This window comes from Panthera pardus, unplaced genomic scaffold, assembly GCF_024362965.1.
Source record: "Panthera pardus isolate Hobbes unplaced genomic scaffold, ASM2436296v1 HiC_scaffold_11, whole genome shotgun sequence".
NCBI classification, from domain to species: domain Eukaryota; kingdom Metazoa; phylum Chordata; class Mammalia; order Carnivora; family Felidae; genus Panthera; species Panthera pardus.
Genome location: NW_026526666.1, coordinates 79,045,496 through 79,060,029, shown reverse-complemented (window position 1 = coordinate 79,060,029; position 14,534 = coordinate 79,045,496).

Below are 14,534 nucleotides of genomic sequence, written 5' to 3'. Positions count from 1 at the left end.
TCTCTCTACCTCCCTCGCCTTCATCACCTACATTTTTTTTCCTGATGCTACCAGTGACATTCAGATGTTCATGTATCTGGTTCATTTGGATATGAAGCATGGCAAACTAGAGTTTTATTTTTATTTTGCACACCCTACTCCTGTCTCTTGTCTCATACACAATTCTAAGTCCTCAACTCTTGATATTGCTTTCTTAAACAAAATTATTATATATATACACACACATGTATATGTATGTATATATATGTGTGTGTGTGTGTGTGTGTGTATATATATATATATACGTATATATATATGAAGTTTCTATGAGAGTGTCTGCCCACTCCTGCTCTGAACTTAACATTTGCCATTTGTGCAATGTGTATATAAGCAGTAGCAATCTTAAACTATTATTTTTCTTTAGTTTGTTAAAGCTGCTATAAATATAAAACTTTGTCAGAAGTTGTAACTCAGAAATTTCTCTATAACTGATATGTATTCTAAAGCCTTCTGTTGCTATGGGTTATACATGAAAATCCCTTACAGCTTTCATAAAGGGCAAATATTTTAAAAGATTGAAACTCTTTAGGGTTGAGGCCTCTGAAATTGGGTGGAGAGAGAGAAGGGGTTGCTGAGGGTTTTTTTTTATTTTAATTTTTTTTTTTTTTTTGCTAGTTTACTTGTTGCCTCTCATACCTTAATGTGATTTTCATATATATATATACATACATATATATGTATACTTATATATGTATGTATATATATACACACATATATGTATGTTTTGAAGTACAGCTTCCTTTTATATTTATTAGGATAGTGCTTTAATAATTAGAGAACTGTATTGGCAACATCTTTTATAGAAATGTAATCATGTTTATTTTAAGAACTGACAACTTGTTTTGCTGTCTTTTAGTGCAATAAGCAGTTTTAAAGGAAAGGTGTGTCTGTTTGATTTCTTTACCACAGATAGTGGGAGAAACAGGCACCTCCATAATTTTAAAAGGGCAAAGTAATACAGCCTTAATTTCAGAAGGAAAGTTTTGTAATTTTTCAAGTTTAAAGAATGTCTTTTAAAAATCCTAATGAAAATGAAGGAAGTTAAATTTCCTAAATGAGTCTGATCTTAAATATTAGAGCTGAACTTTGATTTAAGAAATGACAGTGAATAGGGGCTTAGTTGGTGGAGCATGTAACTTTTGATCTCAGGATCATGAGTTCAAGTGCCACTTCAGGTGTGGAGCCTACTTTTTAAAAAATGACAGTGAATAACTTAAGATTTAAAAGACATTTAATATTTTGAAAATAGATCATGTTTATTGAACAATCATACTGGTTAGGTGCCCATTTTCATTTACTAAAATTAATTAGGAAAATGTAAAATGATATTTTTAAAACATTTTTTGCCAATTTATCACCAGTGTAACTTTCCTTTTAAAATTAGGGTTATGGTGGCAAAGGAGGTTAGGACTGATCATTTTAAATGAGTTAAATCACTGAAATATGGAAAAGGTTTTACAAAACTTCTGTTTTATTGATTTTGTTTTAAGGTATTAAAAATATTATAGAGCTGTCAAAATCAAGTTCATCAGTAACATTGGATTCAGGGGAGCTTAGCACTTTGTAACTCATGAAAATTGCATTTTAATTTTTTTTTTTTTTTTTTTTTTTTTGCACTGGTTCAGAGTGTAGATACTACAGATTGTTTCCAGTGGGCATTTTAAACCTTTCAGAATTCCATCTGCACATGATATCAAATGGATTAGCTCTTTAGTTTCTCTCTTACCTGTAATCCACTCTTATTGCCAATTTACTGTATTTTGAGCCTATAATCTGAGCCCGTGTCCTCCAACAGGTATGAAATATTTTGTTCCTCTGCCAGAAAACTAAGAAAGTACTGTATTTTGTATGTTTATTATTACTGAAGTGTCTGAAATGCAATTTACAACACTGTTTCAAAGCTCTTTACATGAAGTAATATTTGTATAGTATATACATTTTTTTCTCCCAACCCTGCCCCTCTCCTCCAAAAATTTCCTATAAAGCATGTATTTTTTTTTTTTTTACATTAAAATTTCACTGAATATAGTCAGGAACATGAACAAGAGAAGAAAATAGTTTATCCTTGATTGTTATATGCTTGCTCAGTATGAGTAAAACACCTTCCTTTACCAATGGGAGCTACACAGACATGTGGGAAACTACAGGGCCCAGGGAAGAACTATAAGATACCATTTGCCTATTTAGTGCTTCACCTCATTTTCAGTTGCTTAGTTTTCCATGTGGTAGAATGAAACCCGTAATTTAAATCTATTTGGAAGGACTTTTACTGAGGAAAAACAAAAAACAAAAACGTTTTTTAATATAAAGCTTTACCTTTGAAGTGAGTTCTTTTTTAGGGTTTCTTTCTTACAGTTTCAACATTGCTCGTTTAAGGTTGGTTAACTTGAAAGAATATGTATAGTATATTTCTATTTTGCTTACTAACAAATTGGTATATCAGACTTAATTAAAAGGAACTTTGTGCTTAGAATTCTAAGATAAAAGACTAAGTGGCAAATACTTTTTGAAATTTGTTTTAATTATTATTGCACTCTGGTGTAGAATTCGTGATCTTTTTTTATTTAAAAAAAAAAAAGATTGTTTTGAATTTAAAGGTCATGAAACTCAACAATGACCTTTCTGTTCCTGCCTTCGCTCACTAAACTGTATAATGAATGCTAAATTTTGGTCTGCTGTTTTCTATGATGCATAAGATTTACTTTAAAATGTCAGTCCCAGCCACTGGTATAATTGATTTTCATATGAAGAAGAGTTGGGAGTTTAATGTATATTCTGGATGGCAAATGTGTCTGGGTAAAGTGCTGATACATGTTATTACAGTATCAGGTATACTGGCATTGAGGACCATACATTTATAATACTATAGCTGCTATATTTATTTAATTAAGTAGAGTCTGACATTTACTGCACTAAACAGTAAGGAGATGAGCAGGATTGGAGGCTAGTGTTAAGACACACACACCCTTTTTTCCTAAATAAGATTAAGAACATGAAATAATAAGGTAACAAAGGGTGCTGCCATTTTAGTTTCAATTTAATATCAGGATACGCTTTGTTTTAGAAATGCAGATTTTAACTTTAGCTGTTTTGCAAAAGGGTACCTCAGCCTCCTCAGTACTGGTTTTTGGCATATTTTCACAGAAGTACAGCTGCCCTTTATTTTTTCTTAATATTTTACCTTTTAATAAGTTTCTCAGAAAAAAAAAAAAAGTTCTTATATGGAAATCTACCTGTTTGTAATCCATTAATTTATTTCTCTTTCTAGAAGAGTCTAGAAGGGATTCTAGTAGGAATGTACCGGGTGTTTTGGAAGGCACTAGATAAAGATTCATCTCTACTGTCTAGAATAGGGACTCCTAGCCTTCTAAAGACCTATACTAGTTTTCCAAACTAGGTTCTTTGATGACCCACCACTGCCTAATGTTTACTTGTATATTCTGTAATGGATTTTAGTATGACAGACTGCATGACAGGCTTAGTCCTGACAGACTTAAAGGAAATAAAATCTGAGTTGCCATTCAGTAGAAATGGCTGGCAGAGGATCTCAGTGTTTAAGGAAGAGGTGAACAAGCAGAGTGGCAGTAATAGATCTGAAGTAGTTAGATGGATTATATAGGCCAGGAATTAGAAACTGTTGGTAAAGGAAGTTGATGAGTGTTTTCAGAGGCTAACATATATTTGCCAAGGGTGGTGATTTTTATGAAATCCATGAATCTAGCCACTTGGATTCAGCTTAGAATATTTTGTAGTCCTGCTTTTTCAAACTTGATAGAAATATTTTGCCAAAAAGCTTAACTGAAAACTCTGTATAATTTTTATTCAGGATCGTTAAACCTGAGTTAAATATTTGGTTAAATCTCTCTTAGATGTTCTCCTATTGAGTATTTTTAAAAGACAGGTTGTTCCTATCAGTAACTTCCTACTTAAATTACCTTTTAGGAGTTATCAGTCAAGCTGCAAAAAGACATCATTGGCTTGGCATCTTTATTTTGCCTTTTTTATCCATACAGAGTTTTAATCCTTTGCATTCTTTTTGAGAATTCTTAGATGTCTTAAAGCTTCAATAATAATAGTTGGGAGGCTTTATAGATATAGACATGGATAGATCAAGTGAGGCTTCCCTGAGTGGTGATATAACCCTGACTCTAAAGTCTGTCTTTATTTTCCTATTCCCCTCCCATTTGATCATATAAAGCACTTTTGTGATTCTATAGGAGTCAAAAATAAGCCAAGAATTGATGTGTAAAATTAGTACAGAAATGTGAAAGTAAGGGTTTTCTCCAGAAAATCTTTTTTAAAAAATTCCTGTTTATACTAAGAACATTCTTGATCAGTGACTGTTAGAAATGATACCATGATTAGTAAAATGTAAGCTGACTCTCAGGAGGAAAAAAAAATCTCTCTCTCTCCCCCTCTTCCTCCCCACCATATATATCTCAAAGGGAAAAAAATATTTTTTGACTTTTTCCTGCTTTTAAAAATGGTACATTTCAGTTTATAATTTTCCCTGTCGGTCAAAATAATTTTTTTTTTTTAACTAACATAATGGTCAAAGCTTGTGCTAGTATTACCTACTGCTAGTTGAATTTTATTTTTCTTTACCCAGCAAAGATAGTACTCTAGATTTTTACATTGTACATTAAACCTCAAGAATCTAATGCTCTTAAAGTATGGAGAAGCTAAAGATTTTAATTTGGATTGAAGATAGAAAAATAATAACTTTAATATGGAAGGTTGAGATTTACCAATAGCAAACCCTGTTGAAGTATCAGGTAACAAAGAGTGTGACAAAATTAAGATCCTTGTAATTAATCTGTCCACCCATTGGTCTCCCTTCCTTTTTGAAATCAGTGTCTGAAGCAACCAAAACCTAATGTTGTATCTATGTTAGTGTCTCAGTAAAGCAAAGATGTTCTTCAGGGTAGATGCTGAGTTAAATTGTTAAATCTTTTTTTAAAGCAAGGCGGTTCTTAGAAAGTGCCTTTTCAGAAGATGGTGCTGTAGATTTTTATTTTTCAAATAGCACGAGACTAAAAATTTAAAAGGTAAATTATTTTAGAACTCCAAGAGTGTGACAGTTTCATATAAATAATGTTATTCGTTGTCCTGAATCTGGTCCAAGGAACCAAGTAAAGGTTTCATTCAATAAAATATCTAGGTAAATGCTCACCAAATGTATTTTGCAAGTTTGAAAAATAAATTTTTAATAGAATTAACCCTTTCAGTTCTCAGCTGTGTTGAAGGTAATCTGTAAGGCGCATAAAACAGCAAATCTGCTAAACTTTTTAACAAGAGTATGGGTATAGTAACAAGTGCCCAAAGGGAAAGGTAACTTGCCAGGGAACTATATGTCATAGCTACTTTTTTTTTTTTTTTTTCAGTATAGATTGACCCTTCTGTAAATATCTTTTGGCATCCTTTTCTAATTAATATTTGTTAAAGAAGACTGCTTATATATAAAGGAGAGCCAAGTCATCATGGAAATTAGTTTAAGAGAAAAAGTAAGTGACTATAACTCTAACTTTAGGGAAATTTTCTTTTTTAAGCACCAAGAAATATATGATTTCCTCTTTTTTCTACCATGGGGCAACTATGAAATATGATGACAGTGCATCTAAAAGGGCATGACCAGTTAATTAGAAATGCAACATGAAAAATTGGGCTTTGGAGGAAATAAGCAAAATGAACCATTCATACTTACTAGAAACATAGTAATCTACCAGAAAGCAGTTTTCCCCTGGGCTTTTTACTCTCCTAGTAGACAACAGTAAATGATCACCTAACCAGTTCTTGCTTGTGAATTTGGTGAGCATTTCTCCAGAAAAGAATTGACGTAAAACAAAAAACACCACACCTCAGTAACCTTGTATGCTGCATTATGTAACAATGATAGTAAGATTATATCGATTGTTTGGAGTGTACTGTGTCTGTTTGCAAATATACATGCACATTAAACTTTTTCATTTTTTATAATGTCTTAATAGCAATTATGAGTTTATTTTTTTAGTATTAATTTTTCTATTGTGATGTTTATATTTATTGGCAACTTGTGTGCAACTTTTATATTTTGCTTAGATGTTGGTTTTAAGGTATTTTATTTTTATAGATATTTCTAGCTTTTCCTCTTTCTTTGTGATATTAGCAAAGATTAAGATGGAATGTTAATATACCAACCAAAACTACTAATTCCATAAAATCTAGAATTTGGATTTTTACCAATAAACCATTAACACTATTTTCTAACTTAGAATATTTAATGTTGTTTATATAGTGGGCATTAAAGACAGTCTTTAGACAGATTTCTAAATGTGGAGGGGGAGGTGGGGCTTTTCTATGAGTTAGATTTCTTTCCCTTAGGTAGCAAACTAACACTAACAGATTGGATTTATTTTACCTGATCTGCCGTTTTGGGGCAACTTGTCAATTAAATGATTGTTATATTTACATTATTTATTTTACCTGATCTGCCGTTTTGGGGCAACTTGTCAATTAAATGATTGTTACATTAAATGATAGTTACCTTTAACTACATTGAAACTAATTTAAATGGTCACATCACCCAGCATTAGGATTATGATATATTTATAAGCCTGGGAAACAAATAACAAGTGATCCAGAAGTCATTTATAATTGACTTTGAAATGAGATTTCCTTCCCCACCCCCATAATTATATTATATGAAAGATATGCTACCTTGATCTTTTCCCTAGCATACTTTCAAAGCTGATTCAACCCGAGCATCAGTGAAGAAACAGAATTTAAGTGGCTAGGTAGAAAAGCGATAGCAGCAGAGTAATACAGAATTTCAGTTAATTAAAAATCTAAAAAGAGCTTATGAATGCAAATTAATTGGAAGGCAGTGAAAAGTGTTTATTATAGGATATTAATTTCAAACAGTTATGCTCACTCCAGTTTCCTAGTAAATAGATCAAGGTTATTTGTTTTGGCACACTAACTTTTTACAAAACCGTGTGAAAAGAGTGAATTCTCTTAAGCAAGTAAAGTACTTCCATAGTGTTTTTACACTGTGAATTTGTGTGGTAAGCCATTTTTCTGTAGGTAAAAAGTAAACTTTATCCCATCCTCTGAGAATTTAAAACTCAAATTTTAAATTTAAAATTATCAGGGCTTAGTGTATGACATTTTGCTGTACTGTAATCTGTTCTTTCCACTGAGGGAATAAATGAGAAAGTTTCAAGTAATTATAATTGGGGAAATGTTATTTTTATATTATGTAAAATTTCACAATTTAAAGTGAATCAGCGTGTAATTTCATAGAGACATTAGTCGTATCACTTTTTCTGCATTTTTTGCCAGTTACAGTAGTGTTGTTTTTTTTTTTAATTATGTACTATTCTAAGCTACTTCCTTCACCCCCACATCAGGTATTAATTGAAGACTGGTACTCTGATTATAGGAATTTGTTGCTACTAAATAAAAATGAAATATGTTTCAAGCAGTCAAGATATATTTGTGTTGCAAGTATAAGCCACCTCTTAATATTTATTATGCTTTTAATATTAATAGTTTTACTCATTATGTTTCAACATCATCCTAGATTGACAGGCATGTAATTCTTGTAGACCAACATTTTTAAGGCAACCTCAAGTAGAAATAGTCCTTTCTTTCTTTTTTTTTTTTTTTTTTTCCTTCTGAAAACTCATAAGAACCTGACACATAGAGCTTATTTTGCTCTTTTAACTGTTGGCTCTGTAAATCAGGGCACCCGGCATCAGTACTGAATTACCACAGTGGAGTTACTTGGTGACTTGTTCCTGGTTTATAGTCCACCTCCTAAGAAAGAAATACTTGTGCAGTAATAGTTAATCCCAAAAAAGAACTGTCTTGAACAGTCCTGTTTGAGTAGAAAACAGATGGGTGTGTTGGTCATCAGAACTTTTTTCCTGGTTTTGGTTTTATTATTTCCCAAAATTAACTATAATTTTGTGTTTAAAGTTTAAAGGCAGTGGCCAGATACTAGAGAGGGAGATTACTCTGGTATTTAATGCGTGCAACTTTCCATCCTCATTTACTCCATGCTTTAATTGGAAGGACAAACAAAATTCCTTAATTTGGCCTTTTAATAATATTTTTAAAAACCAAACAAGGAAAGACTTTCTACTGATTGTTGCAGATATGGCCATCCTTACTCTGAGAACCTGTGGAAACAGGAGGTCTTTGTAAAGAAATGCTCTGGTGAGATTGTGAGGTATGTGTAGTGAGATGTGGGAAAGGCTTCTTTGCTGGGATCCTTAGAAACCTTACAGCTGTTGTGGTATCTGCCTTCGTTCTCACAACCATGTTGTAAAAGAGGGACTTGAACTCACAGAAGAGACCTGAAAGAGTTCTCTGTAACCTAAATTTATTTTCTGCTGTTGTCCCAGACCTCAACCTGTATCTCTTCTTGTTAAGTTAGAGAAGTCTTGGAAGTTGCTTCTGAATTATAACAAATTAAGTGAAGTATTTATCCTTAAATGGAGCTATGGCTTGGCTACCAATATGGCTTTTCCCCTTTACTTAGAAAACACCAAGGAAACAAGGTATCCTTTCCTGTAAAGGAAATGTTTTTGGTGAAGCTTTGGGGAAAACATGGATACATTGTGATGAAGGGAAAGTCTCACCTACCATAGTTCAGCTAGGTTAGTGGATACAATTTAGGCCCAGGTTGCTTAACAAAAGGAAGCTTTGGTTTTGGTAGCTACAGATTTGGATCTCCAGTGGTAATTAATTGCACATATCTCCCTGGTTCACAGAAAGGGAATGTTCTCATATTACTGACAACAACCCTCCAAATGTGCATGTGCTCTTTCTCTAATTCAAAAACCAGGAATAGTAAGCACTAAGAGAAATTTTCTAATAGTTTGTCCCTAAAAGATTCTTCAAATGTTTTTCAGGGGCTTTCTCATTTCTTAGCCCAGGGTGCAACACCTTTCTCCTTTCTAAAAAAAATTTTTTTTAATGTTTATTCATTTTTGAGAGAAAGAGACAGAGTGTGCGTGGGGGAGGGGCAGAGAGAGAGGGAGACAGAATCCAAAGCAGGCTCCAGGTTCCGAGCTGTCAGCACAGAGCCTGATGTAGGGCTTGAACTCAAGAACCATGACCTGAGCCAAAGTCAGGTGCTTAACCAACTGAGCCACCCAGGTGCCCCCTTTTCTTCTCTTTAAAAAAGGAAGAAAAGAAAAAGGATTTAAAGGTCATTTCTTACAGAATTCTACTATAAGTAAATAATAGTCTTTAAAATACTTAGGGAAGGAGGATCACACACAAATTATAGCTTGATTGAGAGACTATCTGAGCACTTTTTTTTGTTTGGGTTCCAAGGTTTTTCCTTTTTTTTAGTATATGTGCTGCCGAAGCGAGCACAAGGTTTTTCCTTTAAACATACCATCCTTTGATTTGCTTTAGTGCCATCATTCTGTTTTGTGACATAATTGATGTTTTATGCCATTTATGAATTGTGTAGTTCTTCTCTCCCCACCCTCTCCCATACTCTCTCTCTCTCTCTCAAAAATAAAGGGGAGGGATAAAGCAAAAAGGTAATAATGAGAATCATTAGAACGTAACTTCAGTTGACAGATGGGAAGAAACCCTAACTCTGTTCAGTGAAAATTAAGATTGAAAGTGTTATTTAATGCTGCAGATATTATCTCTAGCCATAAATTAATTTTTGCCAACTAGAGAGTGATAAAGTAAACAGGATGTGTATCTGAAATATGTTAAAGCGATAAAAGAAATTATCCTTGAAAGTACTGTTTCAACCTTCAGTAACAGAGATCCCCATATTCTTAAGGCAAATTAATGTAGCTTCTGGTTTTAATGAATCAGCCAGACTGATTTAAACTCTAAAATGCTTGTGATTTTCATTCTGACATGTGTTTTCTTAAATATATAAAAATTATATTGGATGAACACTAGACTGTTCTTTTCCCTTAATGTACATACCATTTACATAGATATCTCTCATATGCCTCTTGATGTGTGCAGAATTCTATATTTTAAAAAAAGCCTTTTTTAACCCAATTCCTAGTCAAGCCTGAGCTATAAAGGAGAAAGTATAAGGTGTTTTCGAATGCAAGAACTTTTTAGAAGATCACAAATGGAAAAAGACTGTTGAAAAATGTGTTGCCTTTTAGAGTAGAAAGGGCTCTAAACATGAGCCAGAGACTTGGAGTTTGGTCAGAGCTCTACCACTAACTTGCTCTGTCCTTAGGCAATTTCCTCAATCTCTCCAGGTCTCCTTTCTCCTTGTAACATAGTAGTGATAATACCTGCCCTCACCTACCTCACAAAGTTGTTAAGAATAGGATAAAGTTTGTGACAGTGCTTGAGTTCTCCAATATTCAGAAGTCCAAGACCATAGAATATTGTTGTATGAAGGGTTCATTTCGTTTGCCTCTATGAGTATCTTTAATAACCATGGATCATTTTATCAAACAGGCATAAGAGAAACTTAGGACTTATCCTGGTATGATATTCACTTACAAACATAATCCTGTTTGTTTCTCCCCTGCCAGATATCCAGGCTAAATTTTTATTTATAATAATCTTGGGCAAAAGCGTAACTTCAAAAACCAAACTCCTTTTAGTGGTGCTATGGCAGCTGCGATTGTATTTTGAATTAGATTAATGTGGTGAAACTATCAGATAATCAGAAATTAACTTTGCCTTTGCTTTCAGGCATTTTTGCTACATGTTGGCATCAGAGGCTGATGTACAACCAGATAGTTATCCCTTTGTTTCTTGTCAGATTTTTGGCACCTTTTTTTGGAGTAGGGGTTAGGTTTTAAGAAAGAAAGTGTGCTTATTTCATTCATCACTTTGCAGTGTTGAACCTTGCTTTCCAATCACCATGTATCTGTAAAAGCTGAATATAGTAAAAGTTTTTTCCTTCATTTTAATTCAGTTCTGAGCATCTGCAGGTGATATCGGGTAGCCTGTAGTTGGTGTGTGACCCAGTTATCTTTACAGATCATTGGTAGAACCTTCACATTTGACAGGCTTACCCATTTTTCTGGACAAAAGGGGCTCCTGTTTCTAGGAAGTAACAAAGGGCACATCATCACAGGTTGTGTAAGCAATTGCTTTTTTTTTTTTTTTTTTTCCAACAGACAAGCTTGGTTTTTGTTGTTGTTTTTTGTTTTAAGAAAAAAAGGCTGCATTTTAGGTACACAGGGTATGGGTGCATTCAACACTTATTTTAATCAACAGATGCTGACCTCTCCTGTTGTGGCAGTTGGATTTTTCCAACTCATCACTAACATGGGTGGTATCTATCTTAGTTTTATAGGATAATGAGAGTTACAGGTACTGAAAGTGGAAAGTTGGGGAGATTCAGGCTTGGAAAATGAACAAAAGTCCACCTTGCTGAGTGAGATAGCTAAAAACATTGATATATCAGGAATACTTTTAATTAAGCAATTTTTGCTGTAATGTGTCGCTTTAATATTTCTCTTTAGTTATGGACCCAAAAGTATTACTGTGTCTTGTGAGTAAAGATCATTCTTGTGGACTAGTATATGGATGCATACATAGGCTGTGAGAAGCAATGGTGTGTGTGTGTGTGTGTGTGTGTGTGTGTGTGTGTGTGTGTGTGTGTGTCTGTGTGTATAAATATTCTATGTTTATAACACTATGTGTATTACTTAAATTTATATAGAAAAAAATAATGTGTTTCTTTAGTGTTTTGGGGACTAAAATTGTAATATAACCATTCCAGTGTAATCTGACGACTCACTCTAGAGAACATTTATATTACACACAAATGCACACCCCTAAAGCATTGCTAACTGCTCCCACTTTAGATAATTGCTGCTTTTTTTAAACCCTAAGTAATGGAGGAGGAAATAGCACTCTTTTTAAAGGGGCTTTTCTGAAAAGTCAAATGTAAATACAAGACATGTGGGGAGGGTGGGACCACCTGCAAATATCCTGCAGATGGACAAATAGCCTTTTAAATTTTACTTTTTAACCATCTTGACCGTGTGTGCCTATTTGTATTGCAGATGTGAACTATTTTTGGGGGTTGATATCAGTATGTTTTGAAACTGAATTATTACATAAAATCAGAGTAACCTCTTTCTCCGTCCTCCTTTTCCACACTAACTATTCTTGCCAAATATTTCTGCTGATACCGAGGTTCAGCATGGTAAAATGATGGACTCTAAAACCTCCTTCCTCATCTTCCCCATCCTGTCTTACACCTGGTCTGGCCTTCTATTTTTTGTTGGCTTTTCATAAGTAAGAACAATTTACTGTAGCGATATAAAGACTGCAGAATTTCAAAATGTTTATCTATAAGCCTTCCTTTGTTAATGTTTGGTTACACAGTAACATCAGTTAAAACAGTGGAGTCTGAGTTTGTAACATTCTTTAGGACTAGATAAGATCTTGAATGATAATGAAACTTGACTGCCACGTTTTATTAACAGGAAAGCGGAGGTGGGAGCAAACTACAATATATATGTGATAAGTGTACAATTAGAAATACCAAATGCCGAATCCTATCACTGTGTACTTGGGGGGCCAGGCTTTTGGATTTGGTTGTCATTTTAATTCCTTGAAGACTATATGTAATTATGCTCGGCAGAAGGCAAATAAAGTTTTTAAACAAAAGTGCTTCTTTTGGTATTTAAAGTTTGGTAGCAAATTTTCTACTTTGAGTTAAGTTACCTTCCCCCCCAAAATTACTAGAAAAACCTTAGGGTTGAGGTTGAGAAGCTTAAAGAGATGCTTTTTAAGCAGTTGTCACTTTAATATTTTATGTTAAAGAAATTGTCATAATTCTTCCTGAGCCAAACTGTCACTAAAATGTCCCGTGACAGAACCACTCCTCTTTTTTCTGGCATTCTGCATATTGGAAGGGTTCTGTGTTGTATTTGTTTTTTAATCCTTAATTTAAAAAAAATTAATGGTTTTAGTGTTGCTTAGCTTCAGTTTGAAGTGTAAATTTCACTAATAATTGCAATAAAAAAGAAAAGCTTTGCTCCAAACTTTTATTGTGTTGGTCATCATTACAGTTCTCCCAGCTTAGGTAAAGGGAGCCGTTGTGATGCAGTGAAAACGATTGAGACTCTAAGAGTCATGAAGTCCTGGGTTAAAACTATGATTGTGTAACACTCTGGACAGGTTGCTTGATGCTTTTAAGTCTCAGTTTCCTCCATTAGAAGAAGATAACAGGGCTCTTGGGACATTAAATAAGATGATCCCTCCGACAATGTGCTCCTTCCTTGGGGCTAACTCACTACTTTGAAACAGTCCAGCTTAAATATGAAATCTTGGGGTCATGAGTTTGAGCCTCATGTTGGGCGTAGAGCTTAAAAAAAAACAAAAAAAAAAAACAAAAAAAACAAAAAAAAAACGAAAAACCTCGTCCCTTCATAATCTCCACTAAGCCAGTTTATGTCTTCCAGAACATCCCTTCTTGCTCTTATGTCTTCCTCACTCCAGTCTTCTCCCAGCTACATGTCCCCAGACTCTGTACAACCCTAACAGTACTCTTTGTTCTTGAAGGACCTTGTTACCAACACTAAAAAAAACTAGTTAGCTTACTAACAAATGCTGATAGGTGATACTGTATGTGTCAGTAGACAAGTTTGACAGTTGAAGAGAATCACTCTACTGGGAATTTTGCCCAGTAACTACACGGGTATAGGAAATTTTTTAAAAATCAGTAATTATAGCCAAATGCATACAGTTAAATGGAACTATGTGTGGCAATGACACAGAGACCATGCTCTGAAAAATCACAGAGCCTCTAATGTAAGACAGGCATAGAAAAGTGGTATGGTTCTCAAAGCACACTTCAGTCGGCCTGCTGCTATGATTGTTTAGGGAGACGTGAACTGGACAGAACAAATAACCAATTATATTAGAGTTCAGGGGCTTGAGCTTTCTTCATAGAAAGGGGTGCTCAGTGCAGTACACTTAAGCATGTGCAGAAATGAGGTGGCAGTCCAAGAGTCCAAGGTGATTTTGCTTTTGGGGGGCCGTGCCTCTTGAACTTTAAGTTCTTGTGGTTTCCGTTGTCTGATCACTTGACAGATTCTTCATAATTGCTGAGACTTGCATACCTTGCAGATGCTTCTAGAAAATTAACTAGGTTAATCTGTCAATGCCAGGAAAGGACATGATCATTTTTATGATATTTTATAAGATGTTTTTATCATAAGGGGGACTGAAATCTTTAGTCTTATCTGTAGAAGGAAGATGTTTGGATTCCTATCTTCCATCACTTTTGTTACTTCTACAGTATCCACGGTTTACAAAGATCACTGCAACACCTTTACTCAGTAGCCCTTTTCTCGTGCTTGTCTCTATGAAAAGATCTTCCTCTAAGAATAATGCTTGAGTTCAAAATGTGTCTATAATTATAAACAAATCAGACATATTAGAGGCTTAGGATTATGAAGCCTAATATGACACCTGATTCTCAGCTAAAACAAAGTGTAACAGACTTTTGCTAAATGGTTTAGAAATAGCCCAAAAGTATTTGA